General features: G+C 41.8%; 1 protein-coding gene and 1 long non-coding RNA gene across 6 annotated transcripts in view; one reads left to right on the top strand and one right to left on the bottom strand.

The window, feature by feature from the left end:
- Positions 1–3,063, top strand: part of LOC144292943 (uncharacterized) — a 50,268-nt gene extending 47,205 nt beyond the window's left edge. For 2 of the 3 annotated variants that reach the window (XR_013360355.1, XR_013360357.1), the window contains exon 5: positions 158–3,063. This is a non-coding gene — a long non-coding RNA (uncharacterized LOC144292943). The remainder of the gene's footprint in view (positions 1–157) is intronic. The other variant, XR_013360356.1, reaches the window with a different exon arrangement.
- LHFPL3 (LHFPL tetraspan subfamily member 3) overlaps positions 1–23,853 on the bottom strand; it is a 560,027-nt gene that overhangs the window by 127,568 nt on the left and 408,606 nt on the right. The gene's annotated exons all lie outside the window — the stretch shown is intronic.

Here is a 23,853-nt window from a genome sequence, read left to right as displayed (position 1 = left end):
GGGGAGAGCATCCTCGGGAAAAGCCTCGTGACTCCTTACTCCCAACAGGCCCTGGGCCCACGGTGACCGAATTGGGAGGGATGGGGCTGTCCGCCAATGGGCTTTAGGGCTCATTTGAGTACCATTCCCTGCTTACCCCTTGATCCCTGTTTTCTAGGAGCACCGGGGAGGAAGATACCAAGTGCTCAAGCCTGAGTGCTCATCTCCAAACACATCAAAGAACATACAAGGATCCATTAAAAATGATACATGGAACATGGTCCTTTCAAGTCAGAATATGAAGACGAGAGGCAGCTTCTTTCTCTGCAGGCCGCGCTGTCACCTGCAGGGCTACAGTTGAACTCCCTGCGACAGTGGCCCAGACCACCTGACGCTCGGGACCAGATAGCCCTGTGCCCTCTGGAAGATGCTGGAGCATAACGGTGCTTCCCAGCAGGATGGCCAGGGATCACTAAATCTGAGCACGGTTTTACTTCTCAATGGGGCTGCTTGTCACAGTTGAATCAGGAGTGAGGGGTATCCAGCCTTGAGCTGTGTTTGTTCCCCTTGTAAAGGCCTGTCACAGCTTCATACCTCGTGAGATTAGTTACCCCCCAGTCTAGCAGCCCGGCCACCCACGGTGACCCTCACAGTCCCACGTGCTGTAAAGTAGGAGACTAGGCACAAGGGAAATATGCGATGAACCGAACCCCTCACCCAAACGTCAGGATAAATATCTGGGACATTGCAGTGGCATTTTCTTGTCAGTTTAAGAGCGGAGATTCTTCAGGTGTGGTCCTGGGACCACCAGCAGATTCATATAACCCGGGAGCATGTTAGGATTCTCACTCTTGGCACCTCCTCCCCCACCCCAGGTAACAGACACCCTGGGAGTGGGGCCCAGCAGAGGAGGCCTTGGGAGATGATTCTGAAGCCCAGGGTTATGTGGGAACCACGAGTAAAAGAGTGAGCAGTCAGGGGGCTCTTGTGCCCGGACTAGGACTTGGGGTGTTTCAGACCCGAGATGTCTTTGCGAGAGCTTGGGAGGAAGGCCTGAGAGAGAGGATCATATTGGCAGCAGGGGTGGGGAGACCCATAGGTATCTTGGTAGCACGGATTTGAGGTGTGGTTTAAAAAAATTCGCTCTGTTTGGTATTGTATTGTAGTAACGGCAAAGTGTAGTATTTCCAAATAATTTGTCAGTGTAGGCAGATAATTTCAGCTGTAGCCCAGATGACTTTGGACCCACAGAAGGGATTTACTTCCTAGTCCTTCATGTCTATGATGTTCACCACAACAAAGCTTTGATGTTATTAGGAATGCATTTAGATTTATATCCACTGGATCTAGATCCCCTCTTTGGCATTGGTCTGGTACTAGCTAGCTCATACCTTAAACCCAGACTAGAAAATATGGATAGAGGCTATTTTTGAAATTACATTCTCCTTCTCTTCTTCCCAAACAATGCATTCTGAGATTCTGATACGAATAGGAGGCATTTTAGGGCACATGTGGAAAATCACGATTTAAGAAAAATGTGAGCATGCATTTTTTATGTTCTGAGAAGCTAAGAAAAAAATACGGAAGAGAAAGTTCAGAGAATCTAGGAGAAACCCTGAAGAATAGCCTTTTAGCCAAGAAGAAAAATTGTTAGTTGTTGGCTATATTCAGAAGATTTGCATTTTTAAAGTTAATGACTTATATAATAAAAGGTTCCAGTTAAATTATTATAGTGGCTGCTTGCTTCAGGGCAAGTGAAAACCTTTGAGGTTTTAAATCATATTCTTCAGTCTGGCAGGAGAGGGCATTTTAAATTCTTGCAAACTATTTCTTTAATCTCTGTAACTTTTCTCTACCTGGTCCCCTATATGTAACTGGCAGGAAAATGAAAAAAAAAAATTTTTTTTTTTTTTTAACCAAAAATGTTGGTATTCAGGCACGAATGGGTAGGTAATGTTAAGATTGCTGAGGCTTCCCTGGAAATATTATTTGGTTGGTAACCTATGAAAAATTAGTAGCTGTATTTAACTGCCTGAATATAGCATATTATGGTTATCCTACTTTTGAGCCTTGGTGTGATTCAACCTTTGACCTGTGCATTGACAATGACTCTTGAAATCAAACCCGTCCCAGAAAAGCTAGCGATTTAACTGTTTTAACTGTAACGATGGCTCAGCATTTGCCTTGCATCAAAGAGGCAGGGCAAGTGGAAATTTTACAGTGTGGTTCTGCTCTAATGTAGAAAGATGCTAAGAGTCATATATTTTGCCTCCTGACTGAGGACTTTAATCCAGCATGCTCTGGGTACTGCAAACAGAGATCCTCAGAGCAAAACTCCATAAAAGGAACAAAATCAGATAGAATTGAATATACAAAAGCACTTGAATAAAATGGACTGTATCTTGATGCCCAGAATATAAGTAGTCAAAAAACTCTTTTTCCATAAAGCTCAAGTTCTGGAAAAACACTGGGACATAGTGATGCGCATTTACGTAGAAGCTTTACTGGGGTTTAAGCTCTGGAAGCCTGATGTGGAGCTTGATCCCAGCACCCTGAGATCATGACCTGAGCTGAAGGCAGACACTTAACTGACTGAGCTACTCAGGCTCCCCTGTATAATATTTCTTAAATTTACCTAACTGGAGAGCACTTTGGTTCTGCTGTGGAGAATCATGACAGCCTGATGCTAATTGTGATGGCCTTTTGGGTGGTGCTGATGGGGCTGTGACTTCCCCGTCATGAGTAAGGACAATCAGGGCTGATCGGGACCAGGTATAGAAGGTCCCCCTCCATATCAGGGCAGGGCCCACCCTGACTCCCCCACAGCAGCACCCTGCCTGTCTGTGGTCAGCTCACCAAGACGGTGGGTGAGGTACAGCCAGCAGCCCCTCATTGCCCCATCAGTTCCTGGGTGGGGGAGAGACCCCCCCAGAGGGCCACTCTGGCTCTGAGACAGCTGCTGTGGATGACAGGGAGACTGGGCGGCTTCATTTACATTCAAGCAGCTGTGATCCCATACAAGCTAGAAGGGAAAGCCCACAAGGGAGAAAATGACTTACTCATAAAATTTTAATAAATAGGTTAAAAGAAAAACCTGCCTCAGCTCCTTTTTGTGTTGCCGTCAGCAAGCCCATCTCTTGTAGCAAGCTGACATTCTTGTCGGCAGTACTGTTAAGAGCACTCCAAATAAGATAATTACCCAATAAAGTTAATATTAACCAAATTGCATGGGACTTGAATTAAAAATATATTTGATTGCAAGATTGAAGTCCAAGTCATGTGTCTTACCCACCAAATGTGCAGTTTGCCTGCCTCGAGAGTAGGAAGTGGCATGGGGAGGAGGCTGCCATTTATATTCTGAAGGTGAACCCACTCTCAGAAGGAGGACCTCCAAGGATGCTTTATTCTCTACTTCAAGGCAGCAAGGGAATGAGGTTTCTGCTTTCTACTTTATCTCTGCATGATGTTTCCGTTCACTTTGCTGGGCAGCAGTGCCGGTTAGCACAGCCAGTCCTTTCTTGTGAAGAGTGAGCTAAGGTGGCCTTAGAATGGGAAAGGGCACTGCTGGGTGGGTTCCAGTGTCCTTGTAGGGCTGTTGCGAGGAGGCAATCCGAGCCATTGTCTGAGCTCTCCTGTCAGCATGCCCTGGGACTGCATGGCTGGAGACGGCACACAAAGGCCATTACATTTGAGCAGAAAGAGCTCAGGACGTGGGGTCAAAAGACTTGAGTTCTAATAGTCTCTGTGTCATTAACTAATTCAATGATTTTTGGCAAGTCAGTTCCCTTCTTTCTGCCTCATTTTTCTTTTCTGTCAAATGATGGTAAAAAATTCACTCTATCCCTCTAGGGGAGAGAATAAAAAGAATAATAGACATGGAAGTATGAATTTAAGTAGTTATCATTAGCCTCAAGTGATTGGTCAACAGGAAAGTCATCATTTTAGGGTATTAAAACAACAAGATGAAACAGAAATTGATAAAAATCAAAAATAAAACTAAAGAAACAAAAGTCCAGGACTAGATGGCTTCACTGGTGAATTCTACAAAATGTTCAAAGAATTAATACCAATTCTTCTCAAACTCTTCCAAAAAACAGAAGAGGAAATATTTCCAAACTTACTTTACAAGGCCAGCATCACTCTGATACCAAAATCAGACAAGGATGCCACAAAAAAATTATAGGCAACACACATGCAAAAATCCTCAACAAAATATTAGCAAATCAAATTCAATAATACATTAACAGGATCACATACTGTGATCAAGTCAGATTCATTCCAGGGATGCAAGGATGCTTCAACATCTACCAATCAATGTGATACACATATTAACAAAATGAAGGATAGGATTATGTGGTCATCTCAACAGATGCAGAAAAAGCATTGACAAAATTCAGCATCCATTTATGATAAAAATTCTCAACATAGAAAGTACAAAGGTGGGGACACCTCGGTGGCTCAGCGGTTGAGCGTCTGCCTTTGGCTTGGGTCATGATCCCGGGGTCTTGGGATCGAGTCCCACATCGGGCTTCCTACATGGAGTCTGCTTCTCCCTCTGCTTGTGTCTCTGCCTCTCTCTCTCTGTCTTTCATGAATAAATAAATAAAAATCTTAAAAAAAGAGAAAGTACAAAGGTAAGGTTTCTTAACATAATGGAGGCCACATATGACAAGCCTGCAGCTAACATCATACTCAATAGTGAAAAGCTGAAAGCTTTTCCTCTAAGATCAGGAACAAGACAAGGATGTCCACTCTCATCACTTTTATTCAACATGGTATTGGAAGTCCTAGCCAGAGCAACTGGGCAAGAAAAAGAAATGAAATGCATAAAATAAGATGGAATGGAAGAAGTAAAACTGTCACTATTTTCAGATGACATGGTATTATATAGAGAAAACCCTAAAGACTCCACCAACAAACTGTTAGAAGTAATAAAGGAATTCAATAAAGTAGTAGGATACAAAATCAATATGTAAAAATCCATTGCATTTCTGCATATTAATAATGAACTATCAGAAGGAGAAATTTAAAAAATCCTATTTGCATTTACATCAAAAAGAATAAAATACTAAGGAGTTAATTTAACCAAGGAGGTGAAAAACTTGTATGCTGAAAACTATAAGACATTAATAACCAAAACTAAAGAAGACATAAATAAATGGAGAGATATTCCATGCTCATGGATTAGAAGAATATTGTTAAAATGTCCATACTATCCAAAGCAATCTACAGATTCAATGCAATCCTTGTCAAAATTCCAATGACATTTTTCACAGAAATAGAACAAACAACTCTAAAATTTTTATGGAACCACAAAGGACCCTGGATAGCCAAAGCAATCTTGAGAAAGGAGAACAAAGCTGGAAGCATCATGTTCCCTGACTTCAAATCATATTACAAAGCTACAATAATCAAAGCAGTATAGTATTGGCATAAAAACAGACACAAAGATCAATGAAACAAAATAGGGTCCAGAAATAAATCCAAGCAAATATGGTCAATTAATTTATGACAGATTAGCTAAGGATATAAAATGGGGAAAGGACAGTTTCTTTGATAAATGGTGCTGGGAAAGCAGGATACCATACACAAAAATTAACTCACAATAGATTAAAGCTTGAATATAAGACCTGAAACCATAAACTCTTAGACGAAAACATAGGTGGTAAGCTCCTTAACATTAATCTTGTGATGGTTTTTATTGTATTTGACACCAAAGCAAAGGCAACAAAAGTAAAAATAAACAAATGGGACAACATTAAACTAAAAAACTTCTACATAGCAAAAGAAACCATCAACAAAATGAAATGCTATTGAATAGGAGAAAATATTTATAAATGATATATCAAATATGGGCTAATATCCAAAATATATAAATAATTCATACAACTTAATAGCAAAAAACCCAATCTGATCAAAAAATGGATAGGGGATATGCATAGACATGTTTCCAAAGACATACAGATGGCCGACAGACATGGGAAACCATGCTCAACATCACTAGTCAGCAGGGAACTGTAAAACCAAACCAAAATGAAGTACTACCTTACACCTGTTAGCATGACTATTATCAATAAGGCAAGAAATAATAAATGTTGGCAAGGACATGGAGAAAAAGGAACCTTCATGCACTGTTGGTAGGAACATAAATTGGTGCAACCACTGTGGAAAACAGTGTAGAAATTGCTAAAAAAATTAATAACAGAAATACCATATCATCCAATAATTCCACTTCTGGAACTTTCACTTCTGGGTGTTTATCCAAAGAAAGTGAAAACTCTAATTCAAAAAGATATATGCACTTCCATGTTATATATTGAGCAGCATTGCTCAATAGCCAAGTCATGGAAACAACATAAGTAAATACTGATGGATAAATGGATAAAGAAGGTGCAGTATATGTATACATGTATTTGTTTAGCTATAAAAAGAATGAAATCTTGCCATTTGTGACAACATAAATGGACCTTGAAGGCATTATGCTAAGTGAGATAAGTCAAAGAAAGACAAATATGGTATGATCTCACTTATATATGGAATCTAAAACAAAACAAAACAAAAACACAAGCTCATAGATACAGAAAACAGATTGGTAGTTGTTGCCAGAGGTGGGGAGTATGGGGTAGGGATAACACGTGAAACGGGCCAAAAAGTACAAAATTCCAGTTATAAAATAAGTAAGTCATGAGATGTAATGTATAGCATAATGACTCTAGTTAATACTATATGGCATACTTGAAAGTTGCTAAGAGGACAGCTCCTAAAAGTCGTCATCATAAAAAAATTTTGTAACTACGTATGGTGATGGATATTTAGACTCACTGTGGTGATCATTTTGCAATACATACAAATATCAAATCATTACATTGGACACCTAAAACTAACATAATATTACGTGTCAATTATATCTGAATAGAACAAACTAAAATAAATAAAACTAAGGGTAAATTCTGGGCCTGGGGTGGGGAAAAATCCAAAGTCTCTTATCTTCTTCAGAGAATAAGGAAAAGGAATAAAATAAGCAAATCACTCAGAGTTATGAGCAATATGTATTAGTAACTACCATAATAGAGTCAAAATACCAATATTCATTAGGCTAAAAAACTAGTTTTCTTTTAAAAAAATCTAGAGAAATACTCAAAATGCATTCTAACTACAACTATGTAACTAGTATATATTTGCAAGACTGCAGACCTGGAGAATTTGATATAGTCTCAACGGAAGCAAATGATACAGAAAAATGGCAGCGGTCTCATGGAAAGAGCACCAAGCAGACAGGTACGACCTCTGGCACAAGCAAGTCATGAGAAAACCACCTGTGTGCCATGTTCTCACACCTATATAATGGAGACAATTCCCAACCTAATCAACTCACAGGGTGGAATGAAATGAAATGAAACACCTATCTGAAAATGTGCAAGTACCATATCCCTGAGAAGTGCCATTATTTTAATTACTTAGTCAAGTCTCTGTTCTTATTGTAATTCAAGTCAACAATCATTGGTTGAGGGTCCACAGGCCAAGTGTGGTAAATTTGGTCAAGAGGTTACTCATCCTGTGTGGTTTTGTCAAGCAAGAGGAGATGGAGAGGGGTTGGTTCCTTACAGAGGTGGTGTGTGAGCTGATCAAGTAAAGAGTCATTCATCCCGTCATACTGTCATTCAGTCAATATTTGTGGGGCTCCATCCCTGTTCCAAGCACTGTCTGAGGGCCTTCTGCATTTATAAACAGAAAGAAGATCCCTGCACTTCAAGAATTTATATTCTAGTGGATGAAGGTGGGGGCTAGGTAAAGCGGGTTGTCAGGGTGAGGAGAGACCATTTGGGTGGTGTTAACAAAGACAAGAAGGGGAACACAGAAAGGGAAAAGTTTATTTTCTAGGTTTACTTTGGATTACTTAGTAGTGACTGTTGGAATCTACGTCAAGAAGGACTCTGAGACTTCCTTCTGGCTCCAGTAGAAATGTCTGGCCAGAATCAATTAATTATATCTGCAATGGTGTGGGATTGTAGCCTGTGTGCCAGAGACCTGCTATTCCCAGTGAGGTCCCACGTGGCTGGATTACACCTGAGTCATCATGGTCTGTGTCCTTCCACTCTCCGGGGACTGTTACGAAGCTCAATAAGTCAGTTTATTGAGTCCAGCATTTATGTGTATGTGCAAAATTATTTGAATAATCTCAGAGAAAGCTCTTCTACCAACAGGGAAATGGTACAGGTCTACTTTCCCCATCTTTCGTCTCCTCTACACTGAAACCACAAGCAGTCATGTGACTCAGCTATGTTTCATAGAACGTGTGCCTGTTTGCGGTTACACTTCTTTGCACCCTGGGCCCCAACTCAAAGTGATCTTCAACCTCTTAGACTCACAGAAGTTTTAGTTCCTTATTTGCTACTTTTGGAGTATCTAATTCATCCCCATCATAGCATTTTAGAAAGAGAGTGGTCTACTTCTCTCCTTTAAGTCTCCCGAGGAAGCCATATAGTCTCCTTGTTGACTTATTTCCCCCTCAAATTTCTTATGGTGTACTAAGGTTCTAGAATCTTTCATACTAAGATGACTCTAGCCTTCAGGCTGGGCCTTAAAGGGAGATGGAAGGAAACACTCTTACATGGTCTTTGATATGTCAAATTTAGAAAATCCTTTCTCTGTTGAGATTATATTACTTTGAAGCTATCTTCTTAGAGTAAAATTTATTTTGTGTATCAAAATTGCTCATTTTTTTCCCCTGTTGGTTGAACTGGGAAACTGCCATACCTTAGGTCAAAGGTTGACTGCCAGAAATTTCCTATGGCTCAGTCTACTATTTGTATACCTTCTGTAACAATCCTAATCTTGAGGATCTGGGCTTTAAGATGTTTTATGGAGAATACCTAGTACTTAGAAAGGCAAAAAGAAATAAATATTAATATTTTGTTAAAACATGTCTCTCTGGGGGTGTCTGGGTGGCCCAGTGGGTTAAGTATTCCACTCTTGATTTTGGCTTGGGTCGTCATCTTACAGTGGTGATATCAAGCCCGATGTTGGGCTCTATGCTCAGTATGGAGTCTGCTTTAGATTCTTCTTCTCTGCACATCCCCTCCCCATACACACATGCATGCACATGCTCTCTCTCTGAAACAACAACAGGGGCACCTGGGTGGCTCAGTGATTGAGCATTTGCCTTCAGCTTGGGTCTTGATCCCGGGGTCCTGGGATCAAGTCCCACATAGGGCTCCCTGCATGGAGCCTGCCTCTCCCTTTGCCTATGTCTCTGCCTCTCTCTCTATGTCTCTCATTAATAAATAAATACAATTAAAAAAAAACCCCCAAACAACAAAAAACATCTCTCTACTTTCAAAGTCCATTCTTCCTATATTCCCTCCTTAATGACAGTAAGAAAAGCTGCTCAAGGCTTTTCTTTCCAAACTTGAAGAGTTGGAATACTCTTCAGCTTGGTTTTTATAGATGACATAAAGCCAGAAGGCACCTGTCCCCTTTAGTGTTCACTGGTTGAATGGTAAAAGGAAGCATTTCATGAGAAACTCCTGGGATGTTTGAAATGACATCCATACCTATATTTGTTTCTCAGAAGTCTGAGGGCAAACTAGTTTCTCTATTTGCTACTGAATAGCATCTGTATTTAATCTGATGGAACCTTCCAGGAAGACAAAGCTGGTGTTTATAGAAGTTTTATATGATCATCCCTTTTTATTTTACTCATGGCATCCAATGGCTGTGGTGTGCATGCAGGTGTGGTGTAGAAGTACCTGAGTATTTTAACATTTGTATGAAGGACTGCAGAGCAACTAAATAAAGCAACAGGACAGGCTAGTTGGAGAAGGCTGCTTTCATTTGATAGAAGGTGATAACAAGCCCTCTTCCAAAAGGGGGGATGCTAGGAGTAGTGATCTATTTTTGGAAATAAAAGTCAAACTTATCTTTTTCTGTGCCAGGGGCTTTGCTCACTGGGCCTATTTCTCATGGTCTGAAAAGGGTCAATCATAGAAACAATGCCACCAGTTGGCTAATTAGCAGAGACTCTACTGCTCAGGAGGGGAGCAGCTACAGATGACAACGAGAAACTAAGAGACCTTAGTTCCCTGCATTGCCATCTCATACCTCTACCTCTGTGGGCAAAGGAGCATATGCTCACACCCAGCCCTGCTGACCACTAACAAAAATGGCAGCACTGAGAGGAATCTTCACTCCCCAGAGATAGGAGTGTGAAATCAGTTCACAAAAAGCCAGTGAGATGTTGCCCTCGGGTGTCAACTTTTTCTCACTGAGCCAAGAAAAGTGTTCTCAGCAAATTCTTAGATTCTCTCTCTGCCAACTCACCAGGTGCTGTACTAGGAAAAAAAAAAAAAAAAGAACATGAAGATCAAAACTAGAGACCTGAGATATTTCCAGTAAGAAGGAAGAAAGAGGCAATGTTCCCGCCCCACTTCATGTTTTTTTTTTGTTTTGTTTTGTTTTTTTGTTTTTTGTTTTTTTTTTTTTTTAGAAGAGAATTACAAGTATTTGGATGTCTGCTTCAGTCTTTCATAGGTACTTTCCTTGGAGGCTGATGTGGAGGTCAGTAGCTTCCTTTTACTTTGCTGAAAGTCATTATCCCAGAGATTTAGGGATTAGAAAACTAGGAATGCTTTGTGGTGGGAATGAGAAGATAGAGAACAGAATCTGGGAGTATTTGCTTTTAGGGAAAGATAAAACCACATTTCCTCTATCTCTGCTTTGCTTTACCATTTCCTTAAAAGTTATGTCAATTGGGGGTGCCTGGGTGGCTCAGTCAGTTGTCAGTTGGTCTTCTGACTCTTGATTTTGGCTTAGGCCATGATCTCAGGGTGGTGGGATAGAGCCTGGTGTTGGTCTCTGTGCTCAGTGGGGGACTCTGCTTCTCTCCCTCTGTCCTTCCCCCAGTCATGCATGCATGTATGCACTCTCTCTCTCTCTCAAATAAATCAATCTTTTAAAAAAGTTATGTCATATGAAGATAATATAAATAAAAATTATCTTACAAGGAGGGAAAAAACCTCAAATTGAGGTGTGATTATCAGGAGAGGGAGTCAAAAGCCACTGAACCCTGGGCTTTTATTTGCAAACCAACCTGTGGATTCATAATATGCTTTGGCCAATTCATTTGACTTCCATGATGTTTTTCAACAGAATAACTCCCTGCCTCATGTGGAACTGCAAAGTTGGTTTAGTTAAGTTTTGTACTTTGAGAGGTTCAATGAAAGGTGCTTAGAAATGCAAGGCAGCAGGGCACCTGGTGGCTCAGTTGGTTAAGCATCTGACTGTTGATTTCAGCGCATGTCATGTTCTCAGGGTTGTGAGATCAAGCCCTGCATCAGGCTCTGCACTCAGTGAGGATTCTGCTGGAGTGTCTCCCTCTCCCTCTCCCCCCTGCTCATACTCTCTCTCTCTCCTCCTAAAAAACAATACATCTTAAAAAAATAGAAGAAATGCAAAGTAGCATAAGAAAGTAAGCTGAGGACAACTTAGAAAAGAAATGTATACATGGTACCTAAAACCCATTTTTGAGTTGCCTAAATGCAACTTTTCCCAGAGACTGCATATATACCAGCTGGAGAGAATCAGATCAGCTTCCACATGCCTCATAGGATCAGAAATGGGGTGATTCTGTTAATCTTATCCCTCTGGGTATTACCTTAATTTTCAGGCCTTCTCTCTAGGTCCTCTCCAAGATGGAAGCCATCTGTCAGAGGCGCCTCTGGGTTTATAGCTCCTCCAGCATTCACACTCCATCTTCCAGAGCTCATTCCCTAACTGCAGGGCCAAATCACCTTTCTCATCTCCATCTAACCCACAGCTGTTCTAGGCTTGACAGTTTCCATCGGATCACTACGAGTCTCCTGAGAACATTGAACTAAAAGACTGTAGGGCCTATACATGGTAGTTGCCTTGACAAATATCATTTTCAGAAAGCACCAGCTTATCCCATTTGATCTTTAGCCTTTTGTTATTGGTTTGGATTATAACTTCATCATTTATAATTTGGAGACATCCAGTTATTTTTTTAACTTTTACAAAGGAAAAATCCAAGTTTCTTACAATAAAGACAAGCAATTACAATGCTTCCCATGGTTATAAGTTCTGCTAAATGCAAAGAATAATGAAAATTAAAAGTATGAACTTGGTATGCAAACCAAGATTAAGCTAGTTTGGATTTGGTGCCAATCAGAGATATTGACTAGAAACCCCTAAAGTGGGTTTTCTGTCCCAAAATATTATTCTGAGTGAGTGAGTTTGATTTTTCAGGGACATCTTGTATGGTTTTCTAAACCCACAGTTCGAACTTTGCCACAGACTGGTGGGGTGATAGAGGAGAAAAATTGAGAAGGAAATTAGGAGAAAAAAATGGGAGCGGGAGATTGAGGAATGAAAGAACAAATGTTTGCTCTCTTTCTCATCATTCTGATGTCACACTTCTGTCACTCATTTCAGAGGCCCAGAATTAGAGGATCTTGCACAAGGCTAGAAGTATGACAGTGATTTTCAAACCGTGTGCCAAGGAACCCCAGAGGTTCTTTTCAGGGGCTGCCTCATAGATAAAGAAGGGGGGAAAGGCTCCATTTCCCCTTTTCTCCAGACCTCTCATGGACTTGACAGTAAGATGGAATCCTAATGAAAAAGCCAACTGTAGTTTTCTAGGTGAAATTTAACCCATTTAGTATTTTAGTTTTTAAAATTAGAATTATTGTAAAATGAGCAAGGTAGAGAAAATCAGCAAAGGTCCCAAGTGATCCAAGTGAAAGAACCTCGTCTTGTTATTGGTTCACGCCCCTCACAGTTGAGCTTTCTAAACTCAGGGCTCCTCATACTGCTTCTGCCAAAGCCTTGGTCCCGTAGCATTCAGACTCCCAAGAAAGTGCAGGTTAGCTCTGGGGCATCCCACTCCTCAGGCTTCAGGTTGTCTCCCACTCTCCTGAGTTTCTTTTATAAAGCCAAGAGAACAAGTGAGCTCAGCTTTATCATTGACAGAAATTACCTTAGGGTCATTCCAGATAATCACTGGGAATTTGTGTGCCAATTCAATAACAAAGAATTTTGTTATACAATGATGATGTAGCAGAAAAGATACTGAACCAAGCCGTAGAGCAGGGTTATGGAGCTATGACAGCTGACTACAAAGTAGGGAAGCATATGCTGGAGTTTTAAAACCGTTCTCGAGTAGTGGTCAGAAGTGAAGTGGGTTGCATTGAGCCTGATGTTGACCATGGGGGGGCTGCCAGAACTTTGCCAGAAAAAGGGAAGGATTTCTGCACAGAGACTGGAGCCTGGACTCCCATCACCGTGCCAGAAAGTAATCAAACATCTGCACTGCACATAAACAGTAGGAGTGGAAATGCCTGCTGAAAGCTCCACTGAGAGAGAATTATAATAACGGAGTTTTCTATCCCGGGGCTCTGATCTGCTGCCACAAGGTCACCATGGAAGAAATAATGGAGCAGCCTGCAAAAACCTAGAAGTATTTGGTCCTTTGCATGCCCTGTGTTGCACTTTGTATAAGATAGCAGCTCAATAACTATTAAAGACGGTTGGATCCCTGGGTGGCTCAGTGGTTTGGAGTACCTTCAGCCTAGGGTGTGATCCTGGGGTCCCGGGATCGAGTCCCATGTCGGGCTCCCTGCGTGGAGCCTGCTTCTCCCTCTGCCTGTGTCTCTGCCTCTCTATCTCTCTGTGTCTCTCATGAATAAATAAACAAAGTCTTAAAAAAAAAAAAGGATGGTGCAGAAAATGCCCTAGTAATTTCTCTTGAGAAATGTCTTTCTTTGCAAAAGTTAGGTTAAAAAAAAAAACAAAAAACCCTTTAACTACATCTCTGAGTGATGACAAAAGCAAGGATGAGTCCTTCATGCTAATCCTGTCCCCCGACAATAGAGATAATTTCCAAGGTGTATTAGACTAGGAAGGTCATTCAGATATCTCTTTGAAGTACAGGAAGACACTATAGCAAGGTCTGTGACCAAATACGGAGCTCAACAATGCTCTGCAGTGCACCCTCATCTTTAAACAGTGAAGAGAATCATCAAGTTCAGGAATGGATAGCAAGTCACACAATGTCTGTAGCATCAATTTTCTTATTTGTAAAATGGGGATAATGACAACAACGGGACTGTTGGAAGGATTAGATGAGTTAGGGGATATAAAAACACACTGCAAATTGTGAAATGCTCCTGAGATCTAATTATGAATACTAAAGAAGCAGTGATGGTATGGTGGAATGAGCCTCAAATTTGAGGTCAGGAGACATGGGTGTAAATCTTGAGTCTTCTGCTTACCCGTTGTGTGACTGGGGCAAGCCATGTAAACTAAGACTCAGTTTCTTAGATTGTAAAATGTGAATTAATGAACTACCAGAAAGCTTCACAGGATTTTGATATTGTTAGAATAGCCGACTGAACTAGAGGTAGAAATCTAAACTATGCCACTCAGTTTCTCAGTTTTTCTCCCTCGGGAATATGGGATGAGGCATAAAGGACCGTCCATTATTTCTGAACAAGGCTATCATAGGAGAGCTCAAGGTGCCTTGTATGAAGGATGATGAGTAGAGGAAGTAGGTTTACTGAGAAGGAAGGCTGAAGGAAGTGAGAGAGAGAGATACATGCATACACAGAGAGCAAAAGACTACTTCCATTTCTAGGTGACATCCCCAAATATCCTTATTGTAAACTCCTTCAGGATATCAGTCAGGGCTCAGTTGCAGATAAGAGAATCCATTCTAGCTAGTTTAAGCAGAAAGGGATTTAATGTAGGAATTGGGTATTTACAAAGTTGCTGGAAGGGAGAGAGCAGTCTCTAGGTCAAGCTTTCAAGACAACAACCCTAAATAATCCCACAGAAATGGCCCATGGAGAGAGTTACTCCCTACCCTTCCAGAAAGCTAGGAAAGCTGCTGCTCCCATGGCCACATGGGTTTTATCCAGATCCACACCAGAAGAATTCTTGACACTTGTGAGGCCAAGACCTGGCCACGGAGATATCTGTTACCGCTCTCAGCCTCCATCCCACACACATCTGCTCACCAACTTTGGAGCATGGCTCCAGCTTTTGAGGTAAACTCTGCTGGCTGGAAGCTAGGCAATGTGCAGAATTATGCTCTAAGGAGTCTAAGCAATGTAGTTTCTACTGCCCCGCCTGTGGCATGCAACAAATCATGCATGGAATAAAATGTGATTCAATGAGTGAATCTGTATATCTCCACCATATCTACTTTGCCTTCTTTTTGAAAAATTATTTATATATTTGAGGGGTGGGGAAAAGCAGAGGGAGAGAAACTCAGGCAGACTCCATGCCAAGCACAGAGTCATCTCAGGGCTTGATCCCAGGGCCCTGAGATGAAGACCTGAGCCAAAATCTAGAGTCAGGTGCTTAACTGACAGAGCCACCCAGGTACCCATACTTCACCTTCTTTCCTCTCACGCTAGGTCCAGTCAATTTCTATTCATTTCAGCTGAAGAGTAGTCATCAACACATGCACATGACATCTTGAATATGCTGCAGTGGAGCCATTTGATTTCCTTTAGTGAGCTGTGCAGAGATAGCCAATTCAGAGACCAACATAGAGAAATCAGGACACCGTCTGGCTAAGGTTGGGACACTGTGACCCGTACAGTGTCTCTCCTGTCCTCTTTCAACACTTTCTGTGAATTATTGACAAGCCCAGAGCTTAAGATAAGGTACTTCCTAGAGGAAATGAGATAACTGCAGAACTGCTAACAAAAGAGATTGCTCTTGGCATAATCACAGCAGATCTTCACTATGTCATGCAATGCCTGGCACCTCATCCTCCCCTCCCTCTTCTATCTTCAGTTCAGGCCACTTGCCACATATAAGGCTCACCTCCTTTCTTGGATCCAGGGGCAGATTGTAGGAGCCCGGGGTTGACATTAAGTTACCTCATCAGTGTGCCGGTCGGCCTGCATGAGGTCATGAAAAGAGTGTAGACTATGAGTTGTTTGTTTTGCCCTTTATTTATAAGGGATCTTTGGCAAGGTATGGAATCCCTTTGAATCTCGATACTTGTCCAAAATGGGGTATTAATGCCTGCGATACAGATTCATGAGAGTGACATATAACAGTATGAAGCCCTTTGCAGCAGGGTCTGGCACATAGACCAAGCATACTAAAGAACAGCTTCTTTAGGGCTGAGTCTTTTTTTTTTTATTTTATTTATTTATTTATTTATTTATTTATTTATTTATTTATTTATTTATTACATTTTTTAATTGGAGTTCAATTTAAATTTTTATTTTTTTTTAAAAGATTTTATTTATTTAGTTGAAAGAGAGAGAGCATGAGCCAGGGGGAGGGGCAGAAGGAGAGGGAGAAGCAGATTCCCTGCTGAGCAGAACGCAAGGTGGGACTCAATCTCAGGACCCATGACTTGAGTCAAAGGCAGACTTAACTGACTGAGCCATCCAGGTGCCCTAGGGCTGAGTCTTTCTATCTGTGGGCTCAACCATATTTCCAAAACTCCACTTTTAGTAAATGAATGCTTGTCTTGTGGACCTTGATTTGAGTCTGTGTCTTAGCTCCCCACCATCTTCTTGATCTCGCTGAGACCTCTATCACCCTCTCCTGTCTTCTCCCTCAACTCTTTGTCTCCTCTTTCATGTTTAGTTCTATGGCTACATATCCATGACTCAGCTGTCTGCTCATGCAGATATCGGATCTTTTTGAGATTCCCCACTGCATACATTACCCTTTCAATGATCCTCACATCCTAGACTGCTACTGCTTGCCTAGCTACTATCACCTGCTATTTGTCACGTTACCCTCCGGATGCCAAGTTCCACCTGCCTTTCTCTGGTCACTTGTAGTTGGGTGCTTATTTTCCCTCCTTGCCACCTGTGTGTCTTAACAAAAGAGACTGTTTTTGGCATAATCACAATCATAGGCTTAGTACAGCAGGTCTTCACTATGTTACGCGACACTGCAGTGAACGATCTACTTTCAGCTCCTGGGTCTTAACCTTGCCATGCCAGGCAGTGTTTCTGTATGTGAAACAGTCCTCCAGGTTCTTGCTACCCCAAGTGTGGTGCACTGGCATCATCTGAAGCTTTTTGGAATCAGAATCTGTGTATTAACAAGATCCCTAGTCGACTCAGAGGCACATGAAAGTTTGAGAAGCACTGAGCTATAGCCAGGAAATGTGGCTAGGTGGTGCCTGACAAAATCTATTAACTTCTTCTTTGTGATGTTCTAGAGATGAAAGGCTGTTTCCTAATACAGCCTGCTGGTGCTGCTACCAAAGGGACTGCAGTCTGGTATTCCAGGTCTCTTCATCCTAGACATGGCCTTCATGTTTGAAGGATGAAGTCCATGCTTGTATGAAGATGCAGTTAAATGGAAATTCTTGTAGGCTATGGATCTAAGGAAATTCACTTGAGGGCAGTTCCACTTGCTTCTGAATCAAATCCAATGAAGGGATTCTGCATTTATGAACAGCACTCCAGCCTTCCCTAAACCTCCCTTCTTTTCACCAGTTCCTCTGGAACTAGCACCCAAGTACAGAGCAGGGTCCAGGGGTTGAGGGGGAAAGCTTGGAGAACTGGCAGGTATTTTTGGTGATGTGACTGACTGGGTGGCCTTTCCTTCTAATGTTTTTGTTCAAAACATGTCTATGTGAGATGGGGCGTATTATAATTTTTAGTCTTTTTCATTTATTCAGATACACCAAAACCTCACCCTGTTTCTTCTTAAAAGCTCTCAGAGCTGGAAGGATGAACTATTCTAAATTTATAAACATCCCAAAGATTTTGAACGGTTGTATCCATTGGAAGAAAGACAGTCTCTTCAATAAATGGTGCTGGGAATATTGGACATCCACATGCAGAAGAATGAAACTAGACCACTCTCTTTCACCATACACAAAGATAAACTCAAAATGGATGAAAGATCTAAACGTGAGACAAGATTCCATCAAAATCCTAGAGGAGAACACAGGCAACACCCTTTTTGAACTCGGCCACAGTAACTTCTTGCAAGATACATCCACGAAGGCAAAAGAAACAAAAGCAAAAATGAACTATTGGGACTTCATCAAGATAAGAAGCTTTTGCACAGCAAAGGATACAGTCAACAAAACTCAAAGACAACCTACAGAATGGGAGAAGATATTTGCAAATGACGTATCAGATAAAGAGCTAGTATCCAAGATCTATAAAGACCTTATTAAACTCAACACCAAAGAAACAAACAATCCAATCATGAAATGGGCAAAAGACATGAAGAGAAATCTCACAGAGGAAGACATAGACATGGCCAACATGCACATGAGAAAATGCTCCGCATCACTGGCCATCAGGGAAATACAAACAAAACCACAATGAGATACCACCTCACACCAGTGAGAATGGGGAAAATTAACAAGGCAGGAAGCCACAAATGTTGGAGAGGATGCGGAGAAAAGGGAACCTTCTTACACTGTTGGTGGGAATGTGAACTGGTGCAGCCACTCTGGAAAACTGTGTGGAGGTTCCTCAAAGAGTCAAAAATAGATCTGCCCTATGACCCAGCAATTGCACTGTTGGGGATTTACCCCAAAGATACAGATGCAATGAAACGCCGAGACACCTGCACCCCGATGTTTCTAGCAGCAATGTCCACAATAGCCAAACTGTGGAAGGAGCCTCGGTGTCCATCGAAAGATGAATGGATAAAGAAGATGTGGTCTATGTATACAATGGAATATTACTCAGCTATTAGAAACGACAAATACCCACCATTTGCTTCAACATGGATGGAACTGGAGGGTATTATGCTGAGTGAAGTAAGTCAATCGGAGAAGGACAAACAGTGTATGTTCTCATTCATTTGGGGAATATAAATAATAGTGAAAGGGAATATAAGGGAAGGGAGAAGAAATGTGTGGGAAATATCAGAAAGGGAGACAGAACATAAAGACTCCTAACTCTGGGAAATGAACTAGGGGTGGTGGAAGGGGAGGAGGGCGGGGGGTGGGGGTGAATGGGTGACGGGCACTGAGGGGGGCACTTGACGGGATGAGCACTGGGTGTTATTCTGTATGTTGGTAAATTGAACACCAATAAAAATAAATTTATTATAAAAAAATTTATAAACAAAAATCAGGAGTGCCGGGGAGGCTCACTTGGTTCAGTGTTGGACTTATGATTTTGGCTCAGGTCATGATCTCAGGGTCATGAGATTGAGCCCTGCATTGGGGGCCATGCTGGGCATGGAGTCTGTTTCAGATCCTCTCTCTTCCTCTCCTTCAGCCCATCCCTACTCCATATCTAAACAAATATAAAAAAAAAACCACCCAAATCACTCAATCCATATTCAGATAAGGAAACAGGCTTAAAGCATCTGCTATGAAAGGTATAGCCTCTGAGTTAAGTAGCATAGCCATGAGGTTTCTAGTCTAACTGCCCCATACCACCACCCTTTCATTTACATCACCATCTGATGACTAAGGAGAAAGCAGGCCTTGCTGCCCTTTTTCTGTTTGGAACATACAGATGTTACTCAGATTTTGGCTCTATCATCTAATGAAGGCAACTCCTCCATTCTCAGTGACATTTTGGCCTGGTCCTGGCCCATTGGCACACCGGGGACTGCTGCCATATTGTGAAAATGATGGGCCCCATGATACACAGAAGGTGATCTGTTGTTTCTCTTCAGACATGGCAGGGTGTGGAGCTGGGGTACAAGAGAGGGCTTAAAAGTCATTAAAAATAAATGAAAGGAATGGAAAAGATCCTCCCATCCAAGAATGAAAAGGGCCAGAAGTCAATGGCTAAGAAGACTGAAAGTGCTCCTAAGCTACTTCGCATAGCAAGAGGTGGTGGAGCTTGTGGTTAGGTGGAGAGGTAAATAATTTCTTGCTTTTTGAGCACAGTAGTAGTGGTTAGAATATAGTTAAATTGCAGACTCAGATGGGATTTTTCTTTCTTTCTTTTTTTTGGGGAAAGATTTATTATTTATTTGAGAGAGGGGGAGTGGCAAAGAGCCAGAATCTTCAAGCAGACTCCCTGCTGAGTGCAGAGCCCCGCCTGGGGCAATATCCCACAACCCATGAGATCATGACCTGAGCCAAACCAAGAGTCAGCAGCTCAACTGACTAAGCCACCCAAGTGCCCCCCAGATAGGATATTTTTGAGCTGTGGCAAATACACAGTGACTCTCACTTGCCTTTTGAAAATGCCACTGGGAAAGTACTTGGTGATGTGACTGCATCTTCAGTGAAAGATACTGTACGAGTTTTTCAAAAGGCAATAGTGATGACTTAGAAGTGTCTGTACTTTAGAAGAGACTACCCAATGTTTACACGGTACAAGACATCCACATGTATAATTTCCTCTTCCTTGATTGTAATTACACATTGAGAAGAGGTGCATGCTTCCCTACCTGCAATGAAGAACTTATGTTCAATGGTTAATTATACATGAATAAAAAGGTTCAGAATGAGGCGACCTGGTTCAGTCCAAACTACGTGGTAGTCAGCTTTAGCTAAGAGAACAATGGATACATTTATAAATCAAAGTTTGGTTTCTGGCATCACAGGGAAGCACCACTATTGGCTTAAGACAGACAGGCAAACAGACCCCTTTGATTCAAAGGCATCAAATCCAGTCTCTATGTGAGAGGTTCTCAAAAGGGTCATTGTTGGACCAGCAGCATCAGCATCTCCTAGGAATTCAGGAGGCTCCACCCTGACCTGCTGAATCAAAGACTCTGGGGGGTGAGGGAGCCCAGCAACCAGTGGGCAATAAGAGCTCTAGGTGATTTGGAAGCTCATCAGTTTGAGAATCACCTGCTACTCAGTGATGCCAGAGAGGAAATGTGATAGAATGGAAGTGCCTGGGCTCTGAGCCAAGCCTGAGTTCCTGCATCCCCTTTGCCAGCACTGGCTGTGTGACCTTGGCAAGTCCTTGGGCTCTCTGAATCTTGACTTTCTCTTCTACGAAAGGAGGACCATGTCCTCTCCTCACAGATCTGTTGTACAGCAAATGAGATGACCCAAGTCCTTGCTTTTATAGTAGCTTAGGAAATAATGGTGCTTCTCCTCTTCCTGCCTGGAGGTGGGTTCCTGCTGGGAAATTTAGCAGGTAGGATTCATCAACATTGGGGAAAATTAAGAGATTTTTCACATGAATATTCCTCAGTGCAAGTCAGATATCTTTTTTTTTTTTTTTAAAGATTTTATTTATTCATTCACGAGAGACACAGAAAAAAGAGGCAAAGACACAGGCAGAGGGAAGAGAAGCAGGCCCCATGCAAGAAGCCCCATGTGGGACTCGATCCCAGGAATCCAGGATCATGCCCTGAGCTGAAGGCAAACCCTCAACTGCTGAGCCCCCCCAGGTGTCCCAGGTCAGACATCTTGTACTAAGTGGGCTGCCTGCTGCCGAGGCCCGGGCTGTCCTACACGGGAGCCACTGGCCATGTGTGGCCACTGAGCCCTTGAAGTGAGGCTCATCTGAATTGAGATGAGCTGCAGGTATAAAATACGCACCAGAGTTTTAAGACTTAGTATGAAAAAGCGAACTATAAAATTTATAATTCCTTATATATCTTTTAATTTTAAAAAAGATTTATTTATTTATCTATTTATTAATTTATTTATGATAGAGAGCATGATCTGAGGGGGGATGCAGAAGGAGAGGGAGAAGCAGACTCCTCACTGAGCAGGGAGCATGACTCAGGGTTCCATCCCGAGTCCCTGGGATCATGACCTGAGCCGAAGGCCGAGGCTTAGCCCACTGAGCCACCCAGGTGCCCCTAATTTCTTATGTTGATTACATGTTAAATTGAAAGTTCAGATATAGTCATAAAATTAATTCATCAAACGAATTTCATCTTAAATTAAAATGCGGCCCATGAATGGCAAGACTTGAGCGAATTTCATGTATACAACGCAGTGTTATTGTCACTGTAAAAAAATGTGGCCACAGGAAGATATAAATATGTGGCTCACATGACATTTCTGTTGTGCAGTGTGGGTCTAGGCACCCCCAGATTCACTGCACTGTCCTCATGTCACACCCGGGGAACAAGGGAGGAGGAGCCTTTGCTAAAAGCTGCTTGTTAGCTTCTTGGCTACAAAACTTCTGATATCTGTGGAATTATTCCTCCTCATCATCTTTGCAGCAGTTTGTAGCTGCAAAGGATTCCATAATCTTTTTATCCATTATTCCTCATGACATAGCCTGTGAAGCAGGTCACTGCTGAATTATGAGACTCTTGATGCTGCTCGTCATCATTCAAAGGCTCTTGGAGCCCCCCTGCAGACACCCCACCCCCCCACCACGGTGGGGAAATGAGAACTCAAAGCAGAGGCTGCAGTAGGGAGCAAAGGCAGAGGTAGGGAGCAAATGCAGATGGGGGCCGGGCTCCCCACCCTGGGCTTTGGTACGCCCACTCTCGGGTGAGTTCACTGAGCCCTCCTCCTCCCATCTAGCATCACCTCTTGCCCAGTCCCCACCTTGCTTTCTCACAGACAGAACTTGGAGACCTGACTAACCCTTCAGACATTTTTAACAAGTCCATTTTCAGGAAAGGAGGGTTTCTTAAGCATCAGCCCACTCCATCTTCCCTTGCTTAACAAAAGACAGCAAAATGCAATTCCCTCAGATGTCTACTTGTCCTCGGCTCGACTTAAAAATCAGCTCGGGAAATCATCTGTCAATCAAGCATCTTACAGAGAGAAACACTCGTGGAATTACCTGAGTTGAGATGTTTCAAATGACAATTTCGTATTTGTACCTCTTAAATTAAATTATTCAAGACGACATAAGCCTGCTCTAATCTTTAAAAAAGATAGGAGGATTAAGGAAACTTGGCACTCTGTGTTTTAAATATTTAGTCTTATTTTAAGACCTAACTCTTACAGGAGACTGAGAGAGCATTCTAATAATAGGAAGAAGCCCCTTGGTGTGAGTTCCTAGGATGGATTATGTGCATCTGTTTCATAGCTTGTTTGGGTGATATTTCCCCTTGAAAAGCAAACAATGACATGTGGACCGGGCCAGGTGGTAGAGACAAATGAATCTATGCCTGGAAGACTGCATGTGTAATATGTGGAATATCTGATCACTCTTTTATTTCACATTTTTCATTTTGGGTGGAGTGCAGAAAGTTCCTAGTTACTTAACTCCAAAAAGGTAGTGACCACTTGCTGATGCCAGGCCCTAAGGGTGCAGAACCGAGTGAGACACAATCCTCATTGCAAGTTAGACTGAAATAGAAATAAATGATAATCCACTCTACATATCCAGTACTATCATTTTGTTGATTTTCATGTATTGGGCTCTTTGCCTTTTTTTTTTTTCTTGCTTGCAGGGCACCATTCCAGGTACCAGCCATTGGGTACAACATCATATATTTGAAATATAAAAGGCACATTTAAATTGAATTTTGACACAGAGAAAGGGATATTTTACACACAGCAAAACGTCTTCAGCATCTGTCTTTGGTATGAATGCTTCTTTAAAGGTAAAACTATAGCATTCATAATATAATATGATAGACATTTTTGGCCGTTTAAGCAGGTCTACCCCTTCTTTGGGACCAAGGATTTATTTTTCTCTTAAAAGAGACTTGTGGATAATCCTCTATTTCATTAGAAATGGACAGTTTTGTATTTAGATTTTATATACATCAGACTGTAGCTGTTGATAGATATTAGTATGAACATCAACATTAGGCCATGACAGTGAGCCTATCAGATGTTCAGGGCAATATACGATTCCTTAAAGGTCAGGAACAAACTTTACAGAAACTTGTAATTCAATCTCAGTCCTTCAATGTCTTCACCTTTGTTCCGGATTCAAGAAAGTTTTCCCTTTTTCAAAAACCTCCCCTCACAGCACTATCGATCCAGCTGTCCACTTCTTTAAGGAT

This window comes from Canis aureus, chromosome 21 (genome assembly GCF_053574225.1).
Source record: "Canis aureus isolate CA01 chromosome 21, VMU_Caureus_v.1.0, whole genome shotgun sequence".
In the NCBI taxonomy this organism is placed as follows: domain Eukaryota; kingdom Metazoa; phylum Chordata; class Mammalia; order Carnivora; family Canidae; genus Canis; species Canis aureus.
The sequence above is the reverse complement of the archived record's forward strand: the minus strand, read 5'-3'. Positions and strand labels throughout refer to the sequence as shown.